The following is a 17,596-nucleotide window of genomic DNA, read 5'->3' as shown; positions in this document are numbered from 1 at the left end:
ACATCTCCATTTTTCTGCCATTGATCTTCCTGAGTTCATGTCAGCAATTGGGTATCCTAAACAATCATCATGTGATTTGGATTGCATCCTAATTAGACTGTGGGTTGATGTACTAGCTCCTATCGTCACTTCTGCACTTGAGCATCTCAGTGCGTCTCTGTCAATTTGCTATGTACTACAGGGTCTAAGCTAGGTGTAATCAATCCATGTTTTGAAAAGCCCCATGTCCATGCTGGTCTTCTATTCCCTTACAGATCTATATTTCAGTTTCCTCCTTTATGTTTAAAAATCTGAGAATTCAATTATTTTCCATGCGCTTATGAATACAAAGCGTTTCTGTCTTGATTTAAAGAAAACATACCAAAACTGCCTGAGACGAGACTGCAGAGTGTGTGCTCAAGTGATACTGGTATTGACTTCTGGATATGTCAATCAAGTTCCACATAAGAACTTAATTTAAGAAGGACTTGAGGCAACTTAGGAATGAGTGGGGGAGCTTTGAGTTGTATTGTCCTTTGATACCAAGTGCATTTGTGGGTGTTGTCATACTAGTAATTGTTCATTCAATCCTTCTTCTTCACAGTAAAGCAGAGATACAAGGTCAATAAAGCTGGGAAGGGCTCGTCCGGGATTTGAACCCGGGACCTCTCGCACCCTAAGCGAGAATCATACCCCTAGACCAACGAGCCGAAATTTGCTGTGTTTGCCTTTGATGAGAGAGCGCGTGGACAGCTAAAACGGCCACAGAATCCTGGGAATTTGTGATGGATTTCTTTCTTCTTTGACTCATCCGCCAGGTTCCACCAACTCACTACCACCTAAACTCACGTCATATTTTATCAACAAGACCAACTTTAAGACAGAACAGGTTCCAAGCCGTGTCAGCCATCACAAGAGCGCCCGCACCACAGAGTACAAAAAGATACCCTCTGTACGTTCGATCTTCGAATAGAGACATCCTAGAACTTTCACTTCAGCTCACTCATTGTCAGCGTGGCTTCCGTCTTTTTTATTTCAAAGTTCTCTAATCTCTTATTCTAAAGTGGAGATTAGTTGCCAAAAGTATGTGTGTAAATGAATCTGTAACACTGCAAATCCCAGCTGTGAGTGTAAACTTGTGGAGGGTCAACGAAAAATCCAAGTAAAAGCTGGCATAATGGTTTGTCCAGCTAAAAAATGCATTGTAAAAAAGAAGAAGAGATGTTCACTTAACTGTCAGTGGTTTTAACCTTGGGGTTGTTCAGTGTATTCACTCATGTTGAGTTAGGGGACAGCAAACTGCTACAGCTCCAAACAACAAAGTAAGACATGACATGTTTGCAATTGTTATCAGCACTCTTAATTAACAACTTGAGTGAACAAGAGTTGCATTTGGGATCAAAGAAGCAACCCAAAGTCACCCATCAAGCATTTATCATAGATTTCACCACCACCTAAACTCACGTCATATTTTGTCAACAAGACCAACTTTAAGACAGAACAGGTTCCACATCTCCATTTTTCTGCCATTGATCTTCCTGAGTTCATGTCAGCAATTGGGTATCCTAAACAATCATCATGTGATTTGGATTGCATCCTAATTAGACTGTGGGTTGATGTACTAGCTCCTTTTGTCACTTCTGCACTTGAGCATCTCAGTGCGTCTCTGTCAATTTGCTATGTACTACAGGGTCTAAGCTAGGTGTAATCAATCCATGTTTTGAAAAGCCCCATGTCCATGCTGGTCTTCTATTCCCTTACAGATCTATATTTCAGTTTCCTCCTTTATGTTTAAAAATCTGGAAAATCTCAGAATTAAATTATTTTCCATGCGCATATGAATACAAAGCGTTTCTGTCTTGATTTAAAGAACACATACCAAAACTGCCTGAGACGAGACTGCAGAGTGTGTGCTTACAAGATACTGGTATTGACTTCTGGATCTGTCAATCAAGTTCCACATAAGAACTTAATTTAAGAAGGACTTGAGGCAACTTAGGAATGAGTGGGGGAGCTTTGAGTTGTATTGTCCTTTGATACCAAGTGCATTTGTGGGTGTTGTCATACTAGTAATTGTTCATTCAATCCTTCTTCGTCACAGTAAAGCAGAGATACAAGGTCAATAAAGCTGGGAAGGGCTCGTCCGGGATTTGAACCCGGGACCTCTCGCACCCAAAGCGAGAATCATACCCCTAGAACAACGAGCCGAAATTTGCTGTGTTTGCCTTTGATGAGAGAGCGCGTGGACAGCTAAAACGGCCACAGAATCCTGGGAATTTGTGATGGATTTCTTTCTTCTTTGACTCATCCGCCAGGTTCCACCAACTCACCACCACCTAAACTCACGTCATATTTTATCAACAAGACCAACTTTAAGACAGAACAGGTTCCAAGCCGTGTCAGCCATCACAAGAGCGCCCGCACCACAGAGTACAAAAAGATACCCTCTGTACGTTCGATCTTCGAATAGAGACATCCTAGAACTTTCACTTCAGCTCACTCATTGTCAGCGTGGCTTCCGTCTTTTTTATTTCAAAGTTCTCTAATCTCTTATTCTAAAGTGGAGATTAGTTGCCAAAAGTATGTGTGTAAATGAATCTGTAACACTGCAAATCCCAGCTGTGAGTGTAAACTTGTGGAGGGTCAACGAAAAATCCAAGTAAAAGCTGGCATAATGGTTTGTCCAGCTAAAAAATGCATTGTAAAAAAGAAGAAGAGATGTTCACTTAACTGTCAGTGGTTTTAACCTTGGGGTTGTTCAGTGTATTCACTCATGTTGAGTTAGGGGACAGCAAACTGCTACAGCTCCAAACAACAAAGTAAGACACAACATGTTTGCAATTGTTATCAGCACTCTTAATTAACAAGTTGTCAACAAGACCAACTTTAAGACAGAACAGGTTCCACATCTCCATTTTTCTGCCATTGATCTTCCTGAGTTCATGTCAGCAATTGGGTATCCTAAACAATCATCATGTGATTTGGATTGCATCCTAATTAGACTGTGGGTTGATGTACTAGCTCCTATCGTCACTTCTGCACTTGAGCATCTCAGTGCGTCTCTGTCAATTTGCTATGTACTACAGGGTCTAAGCTAGGTGTAATCAATCCATCTTTTGAAAAGACCCATGTCCATGCTGGTCTTCTATTCCCTTACAGATCTATATTTCAGTTTCCTCCTTTATGTTTAAAAATCTGAGAATTCAATTATGTTCCATACGCATATGAATACGAAGCGTTTCCGTCTTGATTTAAAGAAAACATACCAAAACTGCCTGAGACGAGACTGCAGAGTGTGTGCTCAAGTGATACTGGTATTGACTTCTGGATCTGTCAATCAAGTTCCACATAAGAACTTAATTTAAGAAGGACTTGAGGCAACTTAGGAATGAGTGGGGGAGCTTTGAGTTGTATTGTCCTTTGATACCAAGTGCATTTGTGGGTGTTGTCATACTAGTAATTGTTCATTCAATCCTTCTTCGTCACAGTAAAGCAGAGATACAAGGTCAATAAAGCTGGGAAGGGCTCGTCCGGGATTTGAACCCGGGACCTCTCGCACCCAAAGCGAGAATAATACCCCTAGAACAACGAGCCGAAATTTGCTGTGTTTGCCTTTGATGAGAGAGCGCGTGGACAGCTAAAACGGCCACAGAATCCTGGGAATTTGTGATGGATTTCTTTCTTCTTTGACTCATCCGCCAGGTTCCACCAACTCACCACCACCTAAACTCACGTCATATTTTATCAACAAGACCAACTTTAAGACAGAACAGGTTCCAAGCCGTGTCAGCCATCACAAGAGCGCCCGCACCACAGAGTACAAAAAGATACCCTCTGTACGTTCGATCTTCGAATAGAGACATCCTAGAACTTTCACTTCAGCTCACTCATTGTCAGCGTGGCTTCCGTCTTTTTTATTTCAAAGTTCTCTAATCTCTTATTCTAAAGTGGAGATTAGTTGCCAAAAGTATGTGTGTAAATGAATCTGTAACACTGCAAATCCCAGCTGTGAGTGTAAACTTGTGGAGGGTCAACGAAAAATCCAAGTAAAAGCTGGCATAATGGTTTGTCCAGCTAAAAAATGCATTGTAAAAAAGAAGAAGAGATGTTCACTTAACTGTCAGTGGTTTTAACCTTGGGGTTGTTCAGTGTATTCACTCATGTTGAGTTAGGGGACAGCAAACTGCTACAGCTCCAAACAACAAAGTAAGACACAACATGTTTGCAATTGTTATCAGCACTCTTAATTAACAAGTTGTCAACAAGACCAACTTTAAGACAGAACAGGTTCCACATCTCCATTTTTCTGCCATTGATCTTCCTGAGTTCATGTCAGCAATTGGGTATCCTAAACAATCATCATGTGATTTGGATTGCATCCTAATTAGACTGTGGGTTGATGTACTAGCTCCTATCGTCACTTCTGCACTTGAGCATCTCAGTGCGTCTCTGTCAATTTGCTATGTACTACAGGGTCTAAGCTAGGTGTAATCAATCCATCTTTTGAAAAGACCCATGTCCATGCTGGTCTTCTATTCCCTTACAGATCTATATTTCAGTTTCCTCCTTTATGTTTAAAAATCTGAGAATTCAATTATGTTCCATACGCATATGAATACGAAGCGTTTCCGTCTTGATTTAAAGAAAACATACCAAAACTGCCTGAGACGAGACTGCAGAGTGTGTGCTCAAGTGATACTGGTATTGACTTCTGGATCTGTCAATCAAGTTCCACATAAGAACTTAATTTAAGAAGGACTTGAGGCAACTTAGGAATGAGTGGGGGAGCTTTGAGTTGTATTGTCCTTTGATACCCAGTGCATTTCTGGGTGTTGTCATACTAGTAATTGTTCATTCAATCCTTCTTCTTCACAGTAAAGCAGAGATACAAGGTCAATAAAGCTGGGAAGGGCTCGTCCGGGATTTGAACCCGGGACCTCTCGCACCCAAAGCGAGAATCATACCCCTAGACCAACGAGCCGAAATTTGCTGTGTTTGCCTTTGATGAGAGAACGCGTGGACAGCTAAAACGGCCACAGAATCCTGGGAATTTGTGATGGATTTCTTTCTTCTTTGACTCATCCGCCAGGTTCCACCAACTCACCACCACCTAAACTCACGTCATATTTTATCAACAAGACCAACTTTAAGACAGAACAGGTTCCAAGCCGTGTCAGCCATCACAAGAGCGCCCGCACCACAGAGTACAAAAAGATACCCTCTGTACGTTCGATCTTCGAATAGAGACATCCTAGAACTTTCACTTCAGCTCACTCATTGTCAGCGTGGCTTCCGTCTTTTTTATTTCAAAGTTCTCTAATCTCTTATTCTAAAGTGAAGATTAGTTGCCAAAAGTATGTGTGTAAATGAATCTGTAACACTGCAAATCCCAGCTGTGAGTGTAAACTTGTGGAGGGTCAACGAAAAATCCAAGTAAAAGCTGGCATAATGGTTTGTCCAGCTAAAAAATGCATTGTAAAAAAGAAGAAGAGATGTTCACTTAACTGTCAGTGGTTTTAACCTTGGGGTTGTTCAGTGTATTCACTCATGTTGAGTTAGGGGACAGCAAACTGCTACAGCTCCAAACAACAAAGTAAGACACAACATGTTTGCAATTGTTATCAGCACTCTTAATTAACAAGTTGTCAACAAGACCAACTTTAAGACAGAACAGGTTCCACATCTCCATTTTTCTGCCATTGATCTTCCTGAGTTCATGTCAGCAATTGGGTATCCTAAACAATCATCATGTGATTTGGATTGCATCCTAATTAGACTGTGGGTTGCTGTACTAGCTCCTATCGTCACTTCTGCACTTGAGCATCTCAGTGCGTCTCTGTCAATTTGCTATGTACTACAGGGTCTAAGCTAGGTGTAATCAATCCATCTTTTGAAAAGCCCCATGTCCATGTTGGTCTTCTATTCCCTTACAGATCTATATTTCAGTTTCCTCCTTTATGTTTAAAAATCTCAGAATTCAATTATTTTCCATACGCATATGAATACGAAGCGTTTCCGTCTTCATTTAAAGAAAACATACCAAAACTGCCTGAGACGAGACTGCAGAGTGTGTGCTCACGTGATACTGGTATTGACTTCTGGATCTGTCAATCAAGTTCCACATAAGAACTTAATTTAAGAAGGACTTGAGGCAACTTAGGAATGAGTGGGGGAGCTTTGAGTTGTATTGTCCTTTGATACCAAGTGCATTTGTGGGTGTTGTCATACTAGTAATTGTTCATTCAATCCTTCTTCTTCACAGTAAAGCAGAGACACAAGGTCAGTAAAGCTGGGAAGGGCTCGTCCGGGATTTGAACCCGAGACCTCTCGCACCCAAAGCGAGAATCATACCCCTAGACCAACGAGCCGAAATTTGCTGTGTTTGCTTTTGATGAGAGAGGGCGTGGACAGCTAAAACGGCCACCGAATCCTGGGAATTTGTGATTGCTTTCTTTCTTCTTTGACTCATCCGCCAGGTTCCACCAACTCACCACCACCTAAACTCACGTCATATTTTATCAACAAGACCAACTTTAAGACAGAACAGGTTCCAAGAGCCGTCACAGCCATCACGAGAGCGCCCGCACCACAGAGTACAAAAAGATACCCTCTGTACGTTCGATCTTCGAATAGAGACATCCTAGAACTTTCACTTCAGCTCACTCATTGTCAGCGTGGCTTCCGTCTTTTTTATTTCAAAGTTCTCTAATCTCTTATTCTAAAGTGGAGATTAGTTGCCAAAAGTATGTGTGTAAATGAATCTGTAACACTGCAAATCCCAGCTGTGAGTGTAAACTTGTGGAGGGTCAACGAAAAATCCAAGTAAAAGCTGGCATAACGGTTTGTCCAGCTAAAAATTGCATTGTAAAAAAGAAGAAGAGTTGTTCACTTAACTGTCAGTGGTTTTAACGTTGGGGTTGTTCAGTGTATTCACTCATTTTGAGTTAGGGGACAGCAAACTGCTACAGCTCCAAACAACAAAGTAAGACACAACATGTTTGCAATTGTTATCAGCACTCTTAATTAACAAGTTGAGTGAACAAAGAGAGACGCATTTGTGATCAAAGAAGCAACCCAAAGTCACCCATCAAGCATTTATCATAGGTTTCACCACCACCTAAACTCACGTCATATTTTGTCAACAAGACCAACTTTAAGACAGAACAGGTTCCACATCTCCATTTTTCTGCCATTGATCTTCCTGAGTTCATGTCAGCAATTGGGTATCCTAAACAATCATCATGTGATTTGGATTGCATCCTAATTAGACTGTGGGTTGATGTACTAGCTCCTATGGTCACTTCTGCACTTGAGCATCTCAGTGCGTCTCTGTCAATTTGCTATGTACTACAGGGTCTAAGCTAGGTGTAATCAATCCATCTTTTGAAAAGCCCCATGTCCATGCTGGTCTTCTATTCCCTTACAGATCTATATTTCAGTTTCCTCCTTTATGTTTAAAAATCTGAGAATTCAATTATTTTCCATACGCATATGAATACGAAGCGTTTCCGTCTTCATTTAAAGAAAACATACCAAAACTGCCTGAGACGAGACTGCAGAGTGTGTGCTCAAGTGATACTGGTATTGACTTCTGGATCTGTCAATCAAGTTCCACATAAGAACTTAATTTAGGAAGGACTTGAGGCAACTTAGGAATGAGTGGGGGAGCTTTGAGTTGTATTGTCCTTTGATACCAAGTGCATTTGTGGGTGTTGTCATACTAGTAATTGTTCATTCAATCCTTCTTCTTCACAGTAAAGCAGAGATACAAGGTCAATAAAGCTGGGAAGGGCTCGTCCGGGATTTGAACCCGGGACCTCTCGCACCCAAAGCGAGAATCATACCCCTAGACCAACGAGCCGAAATTTGCTGTGTTTGCCTTTGATGAGAGAGCGCGTGGACAGCTAAAACGGCCACAGAATCCTGGGAATTTGTGATGGCTTTCTTTCTTCTTTGACTCATCCGCCAGGTTCCACCAACTCACCACCACCTAAACTCACGTCATATTTTATCAACAAGACCAACTTTAAGACAGAACAGGTTCCAAGAGCCGTCACAGCCATCACGAGAGCGCCCGCACCACAGAGTACAAAAAGATACCCTCTGTACGTTCGATCTTCGAATAGAGACATCCTAGAACTTTCACTTCAGCTCACTCATTGTCAGCGTGGCTTCCGTCTTTTTTATTTCAAAGTTCTCTAATCTCTTATTCTAAAGTGGAGATTAGTTGCCAAAAGTATGTGTGTAAATGAATCTGTAACACTGCAAATCCCAGCTGTGAGTGTAAACTTGTGGAGGGTCAACGAAAAATCCAAGTAAAAGCTGGCATAATGGTTTGTCCAGCTAAAAATTGCATTGTAAAAAAGAAGAAGAGTTGTTCACTTAACTGTCAGTGGTTTTAACGTTGGGGTTGTTCAGTGTATTCACTCATTTTGAGTTAGGGGACAGCAAACTGCTACAGCTCCAAACAACAAAGTAAGACACAACATGTTTGCAATTGTTATCAGCACTCTTAATTAACAAGTTGAGTGAACAAAGAGAGACGCATTTGTGATCAAAGAAGCAACCCAAAGTCACCCATCAAGCATTTATCATAGGTTTCACCACCACCTAAACTCACTTCATATTTTGTCAACAAGACCAACTTTAAGACAGAACAGGTTCCACATCTCCATTTTTCTGCCATTGATCTTCCTGAGTTCATGTCAGCAATTGGGTATCCTAAACAATCATCATGTGATTTGGATTGCATCCTAATTAGACTGTGGGTTGATGTACTAGCTCCTATCGTCACTTCTGCACTTGAGCATCTCAGTGCGTCTCTGTCAATTTGCTATGTACTACAGGGTCTAAGCTAGGTGTAATCAATCCATCTTTTGAAAAGACCCATGTCCATGCTGGTCTTCTATTCCCTTACAGATCTATATTTCAGTTTCCTCCTTTATGTTTAAAAATCTGAGAATTCAATTATGTTCCATACGCATATGAATACGAAGCGTTTCCGTCTTGATTTAAAGAAAACATACCAAAACTGCCTGAGACGAGACTGCAGAGTGTGTGCTCAAGTGATACTGGTATTGACTTCTGGATCTGTCAATCAAGTTCCACATAAGAACTTAATTTAAGAAGGACTTGAGGCAACTTAGGAATGAGTGGGGGAGCTTTGAGTTGTATTGTCCTTTGATACCCAGTGCATTTCTGGGTGTTGTCATACTAGTAATTGTTCATTCAATCCTTCTTCTTCACAGTAAAGCAGAGATACAAGGTCAATAAAGCTGGGAAGGGCTCGTCCGGGATTTGAACCCGGGACCTCTCGCACCCAAAGCGAGAATCATACCCCTAGACCAACGAGCCGAAATTTGCTGTGTTTGCCTTTGATGAGAGAACGCGTGGACAGCTAAAACGGCCACAGAATCCTGGGAATTTGTGATGGATTTCTTTCTTCTTTGACTCATCCGCCAGGTTCCACCAACTCACCACCACCTAAACTCACGTCATATTTTATCAACAAGACCAACTTTAAGACAGAACAGGTTCCAAGCCGTGTCAGCCATCACAAGAGCGCCCGCACCACAGAGTACAAAAAGATACCCTCTGTACGTTCGATCTTCGAATAGAGACATCCTAGAACTTTCACTTCAGCTCACTCATTGTCAGCGTGGCTTCCGTCTTTTTTATTTCAAAGTTCTCTAATCTCTTATTCTAAAGTGAAGATTAGTTGCCAAAAGTATGTGTGTAAATGAATCTGTAACACTGCAAATCCCAGCTGTGAGTGTAAACTTGTGGAGGGTCAACGAAAAATCCAAGTAAAAGCTGGCATAATGGTTTGTCCAGCTAAAAAATGCATTGTAAAAAAGAAGAAGAGATGTTCACTTAACTGTCAGTGGTTTTAACCTTGGGGTTGTTCAGTGTATTCACTCATGTTGAGTTAGGGGACAGCAAACTGCTACAGCTCCAAACAACAAAGTAAGACACAACATGTTTGCAATTGTTATCAGCACTCTTAATTAACAAGTTGTCAACAAGACCAACTTTAAGACAGAACAGGTTCCACATCTCCATTTTTCTGCCATTGATCTTCCTGAGTTCATGTCAGCAATTGGGTATCCTAAACAATCATCATGTGATTTGGATTGCATCCTAATTAGACTGTGGGTTGCTGTACTAGCTCCTATCGTCACTTCTGCACTTGAGCATCTCAGTGCGTCTCTGTCAATTTGCTATGTACTACAGGGTCTAAGCTAGGTGTAATCAATCCATCTTTTGAAAAGCCCCATGTCCATGTTGGTCTTCTATTCCCTTACAGATCTATATTTCAGTTTCCTCCTTTATGTTTAAAAATCTCAGAATTCAATTATTTTCCATACGCATATGAATACGAAGCGTTTCCGTCTTCATTTAAAGAAAACATACCAAAACTGCCTGAGACGAGACTGCAGAGTGTGTGCTCACGTGATACTGGTATTGACTTCTGGATCTGTCAATCAAGTTCCACATAAGAACTTAATTTAAGAAGGACTTGAGGCAACTTAGGAATGAGTGGGGGAGCTTTGAGTTGTATTGTCCTTTGATACCAAGTGCATTTGTGGGTGTTGTCATACTAGTAATTGTTCATTCAATCCTTCTTCTTCACAGTAAAGCAGAGACACAAGGTCAGTAAAGCTGGGAAGGGCTCGTCCGGGATTTGAACCCGAGACCTCTCGCACCCAAAGCGAGAATCATACCCCTAGACCAACGAGCCGAAATTTGCTGTGTTTGCTTTTGATGAGAGAGGGCGTGGACAGCTAAAACGGCCACCGAATCCTGGGAATTTGTGATTGCTTTCTTTCTTCTTTGACTCATCCGCCAGGTTCCACCAACTCACCACCACCTAAACTCACGTCATATTTTATCAACAAGACCAACTTTAAGACAGAACAGGTTCCAAGAGCCGTCACAGCCATCACGAGAGCGCCCGCACCACAGAGTACAAAAAGATACCCTCTGTACGTTCGATCTTCGAATAGAGACATCCTAGAACTTTCACTTCAGCTCACTCATTGTCAGCGTGGCTTCCGTCTTTTTTATTTCAAAGTTCTCTAATCTCTTATTCTAAAGTGGAGATTAGTTGCCAAAAGTATGTGTGTAAATGAATCTGTAACACTGCAAATCCCAGCTGTGAGTGTAAACTTGTGGAGGGTCAACGAAAAATCCAAGTAAAAGCTGGCATAACGGTTTGTCCAGCTAAAAATTGCATTGTAAAAAAGAAGAAGAGTTGTTCACTTAACTGTCAGTGGTTTTAACGTTGGGGTTGTTCAGTGTATTCACTCATTTTGAGTTAGGGGACAGCAAACTGCTACAGCTCCAAACAACAAAGTAAGACACAACATGTTTGCAATTGTTATCAGCACTCTTAATTAACAAGTTGAGTGAACAAAGAGAGACGCATTTGTGATCAAAGAAGCAACCCAAAGTCACCCATCAAGCATTTATCATAGGTTTCACCACCACCTAAACTCACGTCATATTTTGTCAACAAGACCAACTTTAAGACAGAACAGGTTCCACATCTCCATTTTTCTGCCATTGATCTTCCTGAGTTCATGTCAGCAATTGGGTATCCTAAACAATCATCATGTGATTTGGATTGCATCCTAATTAGACTGTGGGTTGATGTACTAGCTCCTATGGTCACTTCTGCACTTGAGCATCTCAGTGCGTCTCTGTCAATTTGCTATGTACTACAGGGTCTAAGCTAGGTGTAATCAATCCATCTTTTGAAAAGCCCCATGTCCATGCTGGTCTTCTATTCCCTTACAGATCTATATTTCAGTTTCCTCCTTTATGTTTAAAAATCTCAGAATTCAATTATTTTCCATACGCATATGAATACGAAGCGTTTCCGTCTTCATTTAAAGAAAACATACCAAAACTGCCTGAGACGAGACTGCAGAGTGTGTGCTCAAGTGATACTGGTATTGACTTCTGGATCTGTCAATCAAGTTCCACATAAGAACTTAATTTAAGAAGGACTTGAGGCAACTTAGGAATGAGTGGGGGAGCTTTGAGTTGTATTGTCCTTTGATACCAAGTGCATTTGTGGGTGTTGTCATACTAGTAATTGTTCATTCAATTCTTCCTCTTCACAGTAAAGCAGAGACACAAGGTCAGTAAAGCTGGGAAGGGCTCGTCCGGGATTTGAACCCGAGACCTCTCGCACCCAAAGCGAGAATCATACCCCTAGACCAACGAGCCGAAATTTGCTATGTTTGCCTTTGATGAGAGAACGCGTGACAGCTAAAACGGCCACAGAATCCTGGGAATTTGTGATGGCTTTCTTTCTTCTTTGACTCATCCGCCAGGTTCCACCAACTCACCACCACCTAAACTCACGTCATATTTTATCAACAAGACCAACTTTAAGACAGAACAGGTTCCAAGAGCCGTCACAGCCATCACAAGAGCGCCCACACCACAGAGTACAAAAAGATACCCTCTGTACGTTCGATCTTCGAATAGAGACATCCTAGAACTTTCACTTCAGCTCACTCATTGTCAGCGTGGCTTCCGTCTTTTTTATTTCAAAGTTCTCTAATCTCTTATTCTAAAGTGGAGATTGGTTGCCAAAAGTATGTGTGTAAATGAATCTGTAACACTGCAAATCCCAGCTGTGAGTGTAAACTTGTGGAGGGTCAACGAAAAATCCAAGTAAAAGCTGGCATAACGGTTTGTCCAGCTAAAAATTGCATTGTAAAAAAGAAGAAGAGTTGTTCACTTAACTGTCAGTGGTTTTAACGTTGGGGTTGTTCAGTGTATTCACTCATGTTGAGTTAGGGGACAGCAAACTGCTACAGCTCCAAACAACAAAGTAAGACACAACATGTTTGCAATTGTTATCAGCACTCTTAATTAACAAGTTGAGTGAACAAAGAGAGACGCATTTGTGATCAAAGAAGCAACCCAAAGTCACCCATCAAGCATTTATCATAGGTTTCACCACCACCTAAACTCACGTCATATTTTGTCAACAAGACCAACTTTAAGACAGAACAGGTTCCACATCTCCATTTTTCTGCCATTGATCTTCCTGAGTTCATGTCAGCAATTGGGTATCCTAAACAATCATCATGTGATTTGGATTGCATCCTAATTAGACTGTGGGTTGATGTACTAGCTCCTATCGTCACTTCTGCACTTGAGCATCTCAGTGCGTCTCTGTCAATTTGCTATGTACTACAGGGTCTAAGCTAGGTGTAATCAATCCATCTTTTGAAAAGCCCCATGTCCATGCTGGTCTTCTATTCCCTTACAGATCTATATTTCAGTTTCCTCCTTTATGTTTAAAAATCTGAGAATTCAATTATGTTCCATACGCATATGAATACGAAGCGTTTCCGTCTTGATTTAAAGAAAACATACCAAAACTGCCTGAGACGAGACTGCAGAGTGTGTGCTCAAGTGATACTGGTATTGACTTCTGGATCTGTCAATCAAGTTCCACATAAGAACTTAATTTAAGAAGGACTTGAGGCAACTTAGGAATGAGTGGGGGAGCTTTGAGTTGTATTGTCCTTTGATACCCAGTGCATTTCTGGGTGTTGTCATACTAGTAATTGTTCATTCAATCCTTCTTCTTCACAGTAAAGCAGAGATACAAGGTCAATAAAGCTGGGAAGGGCTCGTCCGGGATTTGAACCCGGGACCTCTCGCACCCAAGGCGAGAATCATACCCCTAGACCAACGAGCCGAAATTTGCTGTGTTTGCCTTTGATGAGAGAACGCGTGGACAGCTAAAACGGCCACAGAATCCTGGGAATTTGTGATGGATTTCTTTCTTCTTTGACTCATCCGCCAGGTTCCACCAACTCACCACCACCTAAACTCACGTCATATTTTATCAACAAGACCAACTTTAAGACAGAACAGGTTCCAAGCCGTGTCAGCCATCACAAGAGCGCCCGCACCACAGAGTACAAAAAGATACCCTCTGTACGTTCGATCTTCGAATAGAGACATCCTAGAACTTTCACTTCAGCTCACTCATTGTCAGCGTGGCTTCCGTCTTTTTTATTTCAAAGTTCTCTAATCTCTTATTCTAAAGTGAAGATTAGTTGCCAAAAGTATGTGTGTAAATGAATCTGTAACACTGCAAATCCCAGCTGTGAGTGTAAACTTGTGGAGGGTCAACGAAAAATCCAAGTAAAAGCTGGCATAATGGTTTGTCCAGCTAAAAAATGCATTGTAAAAAAGAAGAAGAGATGTTCACTTAACTGTCAGTGGTTTTAACCTTGGGGTTGTTCAGTGTATTCACTCATGTTGAGTTAGGGGACAGCAAACTGCTACAGCTCCAAACAACAAAGTAAGACACAACATGTTTGCAATTGTTATCAGCACTCTTAATTAACAAGTTGTCAACAAGACCAACTTTAAGACAGAACAGGTTCCACATCTCCATTTTTCTGCCATTGATCTTCCTGAGTTCATGTCAGCAATTGGGTATCCTAAACAATCATCATGTGATTTGGATTGCATCCTAATTAGACTGTGGGTTGCTGTACTAGCTCCTATCGTCACTTCTGCACTTGAGCATCTCAGTGCGTCTCTGTCAATTTGCTATGTACTACAGGGTCTAAGCTAGGTGTAATCAATCCATCTTTTGAAAAGCCCCATGTCCATGTTGGTCTTCTATTCCCTTACAGATCTATATTTCAGTTTCCTCCTTTATGTTTAAAAATCTCAGAATTCAATTATTTTCCATACGCATATGAATACGAAGCGTTTCCGTCTTCATTTAAAGAAAACATACCAAAACTGCCTGAGACGAGACTGCAGAGTGTGTGCTCACGTGATACTGGTATTGACTTCTGGATCTGTCAATCAAGTTCCACATAAGAACTTAATTTAAGAAGGACTTGAGGCAACTTAGGAATGAGTGGGGGAGCTTTGAGTTGTATTGTCCTTTGATACCAAGTGCATTTGTGGGTGTTGTCATACTAGTAATTGTTCATTCAATCCTTCTTCTTCACAGTAAAGCAGAGACACAAGGTCAGTAAAGCTGGGAAGGGCTCGTCCGGGATTTGAACCCGAGACCTCTCGCACCCAAAGCGAGAATCATACCCCTAGACCAACGAGCCGAAATTTGCTGTGTTTGCTTTTGATGAGAGAGGGCGTGGACAGCTAAAACGGCCACCGAATCCTGGGAATTTGTGATTGCTTTCTTTCTTCTTTGACTCATCCGCCAGGTTCCACCAACTCACCACCACCTAAACTCACGTCATATTTTATCAACAAGACCAACTTTAAGACAGAACAGGTTCCAAGAGCCGTCACAGCCATCACGAGAGCGCCCGCACCACAGAGTACAAAAAGATACCCTCTGTACGTTCGATCTTCGAATAGAGACATCCTAGAACTTTCACTTCAGCTCACTCATTGTCAGCGTGGCTTCCGTCTTTTTTATTTCAAAGTTCTCTAATCTCTTATTCTAAAGTGGAGATTAGTTGCCAAAAGTATGTGTGTAAATGAATCTGTAACACTGCAAATCCCAGCTGTGAGTGTAAACTTGTGGAGGGTCAACGAAAAATCCAAGTAAAAGCTGGCATAACGGTTTGTCCAGCTAAAAATTGCATTGTAAAAAAGAAGAAGAGTTGTTCACTTAACTGTCAGTGGTTTTAACGTTGGGGTTGTTCAGTGTATTCACTCATTTTGAGTTAGGGGACAGCAAACTGCTACAGCTCCAAACAACAAAGTAAGACACAACATGTTTGCAATTGTTATCAGCACTCTTAATTAACAAGTTGAGTGAACAAAGAGAGACGCATTTGTGATCAAAGAAGCAACCCAAAGTCACCCATCAAGCATTTATCATAGGTTTCACCACCACCTAAACTCACTTCATATTTTGTCAACAAGACCAACTTTAAGACAGAACAGGTTCCACATCTCCATTTTTCTGCCATTGATCTTCCTGAGTTCATGTCAGCAATTGGGTATCCTAAACAATCATCATGTGATTTGGATTGCATCCTAATTAGACTGTGGGTTGATGTACTAGCTCCTATCGTCACTTCTGCACTTGAGCATCTCAGTGCGTCTCTGTCAATTTGCTATGTACTACAGGGTCTAAGCTAGGTGTAATCAATCCATCTTTTGAAAAGCCCCATGTCCATGTTGGTCTTCTATTCCCTTACAGATCTATATTTCAGTTTCCTCCTTTATGTTTAAAAATCTCAGAATTCAATTATTTTCCATACGCATATGAATACGAAGCGTTTCCGTCTTCATTTAAAGAAAACATACCAAAACTGCCTGAGACGAGACTGCAGAGTGTGTGCTCACGTGATACTGGTATTGACTTCTGGATCTGTCAATCAAGTTCCACATAAGAACTTAATTTAAGAAGGACTTGAGGCAACTTAGGAATGAGTGGGGGAGCTTTGAGTTGTATTGTCCTTTGATACCCAGTGCATTTCTGGGTGTTGTCATACTAGTAATTGTTCATTCAATCCTTCTTCTTCACAGTAAAGCAGAGATACAAGGTCAATAAAGCTGGGAAGGGCTCGTCCGGGATTTGAACCCGGGACCTCTCGCACCCAAAGCGAGAATCATACCCCTAGACCAACGAGCCGAAATTTGCTGTGTTTGCCTTTGATGAGAGAACGCGTGGACAGCTAAAACGGCCACAGAATCCTGGGAATTTGTGATGGATTTCTTTCTTCTTTGACTCATCCGCCAGGTTCCACCAACTCACCACCACCTAAACTCACGTCATATTTTATCAACAAGACCAACTTTAAGACAGAACAGGTTCCAAGCCGTGTCAGCCATCACAAGAGCGCCCGCACCACAGAGTACAAAAAGATACCCTCTGTACGTTCGATCTTCGAATAGAGACATCCTAGAACTTTCACTTCAGCTCACTCATTGTCAGCGTGGCTTCCGTCTTTTTTATTTCAAAGTTCTCTAATCTCTTATTCTAAAGTGAAGATTAGTTGCCAAAAGTATGTGTGTAAATGAATCTGTAACACTGCAAATCCCAGCTGTGAGTGTAAACTTGTGGAGGGTCAACGAAAAATCCAAGTAAAAGCTGGCATAATGGTTTGTCCAGCTAAAAAATGCATTGTAAAAAAGAAGAAGAGATGTTCACTTAACTGTCAGTGGTTTTAACCTTGGGGTTGTTCAGTGTATTCACTCATGTTGAGTTAGGGGACAGCAAACTGCTACAGCTCCAAACAACAAAGTAAGACACAACATGTTTGCAATTGTTATCAGCACTCTTAATTAACAAGTTGTCAACAAGACCAACTTTAAGACAGAACAGGTTCCACATCTCCATTTTTCTGCCATTGATCTTCCTGAGTTCATGTCAGCAATTGGGTATCCTAAACAATCATCATGTGATTTGGATTGCATCCTAATTAGACTGTGGGTTGATGTACTAGCTCCTATCGTCACTTCTGCACTTGAGCATCTCAGTGCGTCTCTGTCAATTTGCTATGTACTACAGGGTCTAAGCTAGGTGTAATCAATCCATCTTTTGAAAAGCCCCATGTCCATGTTGGTCTTCTATTCCCTTACAGATCTATATTTCAGTTTCCTCCTTTATGTTTAAAAATCTCAGAATTCAATTATTTTCCAT

At 41.3% G+C, this 17,596-nt stretch overlaps 11 non-coding genes across 11 annotated transcripts; all 11 read right to left on the bottom strand.

Moving 5' to 3' along the window:
- Positions 1 to 617: 617 nt before the first annotated feature.
- Positions 618 to 689, bottom strand: trnap-agg (transfer RNA proline (anticodon AGG)). Its single transcript has one exon. It is a non-coding gene; the product is annotated as a tRNA-Pro (tRNA).
- Positions 690 to 2,114: 1,425 nt separating this feature from the next.
- On the bottom strand, positions 2,115 to 2,186 carry trnap-ugg (transfer RNA proline (anticodon UGG)). Its single transcript has one exon. It is a non-coding gene; the product is annotated as a tRNA-Pro (tRNA).
- Positions 2,187 to 4,888: 2,702 nt separating this feature from the next.
- On the bottom strand, positions 4,889 to 4,960 carry trnap-ugg (transfer RNA proline (anticodon UGG)). Its single transcript has one exon. It is a non-coding gene; the product is annotated as a tRNA-Pro (tRNA).
- Positions 4,961 to 6,275: 1,315 nt separating this feature from the next.
- Positions 6,276 to 6,347, bottom strand: trnap-ugg (transfer RNA proline (anticodon UGG)). Its single transcript has one exon. It is a non-coding gene; the product is annotated as a tRNA-Pro (tRNA).
- A 1,421-nt stretch (positions 6,348 to 7,768) lies between these two features.
- Positions 7,769 to 7,840, bottom strand: trnap-ugg (transfer RNA proline (anticodon UGG)). Its single transcript has one exon. It is a non-coding gene; the product is annotated as a tRNA-Pro (tRNA).
- A 1,421-nt stretch (positions 7,841 to 9,261) lies between these two features.
- Positions 9,262 to 9,333, bottom strand: trnap-ugg (transfer RNA proline (anticodon UGG)). The gene has a single exon. It is a non-coding gene; the product is annotated as a tRNA-Pro (tRNA).
- A 1,315-nt stretch (positions 9,334 to 10,648) lies between these two features.
- trnap-ugg (transfer RNA proline (anticodon UGG)) lies at positions 10,649 to 10,720 on the bottom strand. The gene has a single exon. It is a non-coding gene; the product is annotated as a tRNA-Pro (tRNA).
- Positions 10,721 to 12,141: 1,421 nt separating this feature from the next.
- trnap-ugg (transfer RNA proline (anticodon UGG)) lies at positions 12,142 to 12,213 on the bottom strand. Its single transcript has one exon. It is a non-coding gene; the product is annotated as a tRNA-Pro (tRNA).
- Positions 12,214 to 13,633: 1,420 nt separating this feature from the next.
- trnap-ugg (transfer RNA proline (anticodon UGG)) lies at positions 13,634 to 13,705 on the bottom strand. Its single transcript has one exon. It is a non-coding gene; the product is annotated as a tRNA-Pro (tRNA).
- A 1,315-nt stretch (positions 13,706 to 15,020) lies between these two features.
- On the bottom strand, positions 15,021 to 15,092 carry trnap-ugg (transfer RNA proline (anticodon UGG)). The gene has a single exon. It is a non-coding gene; the product is annotated as a tRNA-Pro (tRNA).
- Positions 15,093 to 16,513: 1,421 nt separating this feature from the next.
- Positions 16,514 to 16,585, bottom strand: trnap-ugg (transfer RNA proline (anticodon UGG)). The gene has a single exon. It is a non-coding gene; the product is annotated as a tRNA-Pro (tRNA).
- Between the last annotated feature and the right edge of the window lie 1,011 nt (positions 16,586 to 17,596).

Source organism: Leuresthes tenuis, unplaced genomic scaffold, assembly GCF_036924035.1.
Source record: "Leuresthes tenuis unplaced genomic scaffold, fLeuTen1.0.hap1 SCAF_23, whole genome shotgun sequence".
NCBI lineage: Eukaryota > Metazoa > Chordata > Actinopteri > Atheriniformes > Atherinopsidae > Leuresthes > Leuresthes tenuis.
Note: the sequence above shows the minus strand (reverse complement) of the source record. Positions and strands in the feature narration are given on the sequence as shown.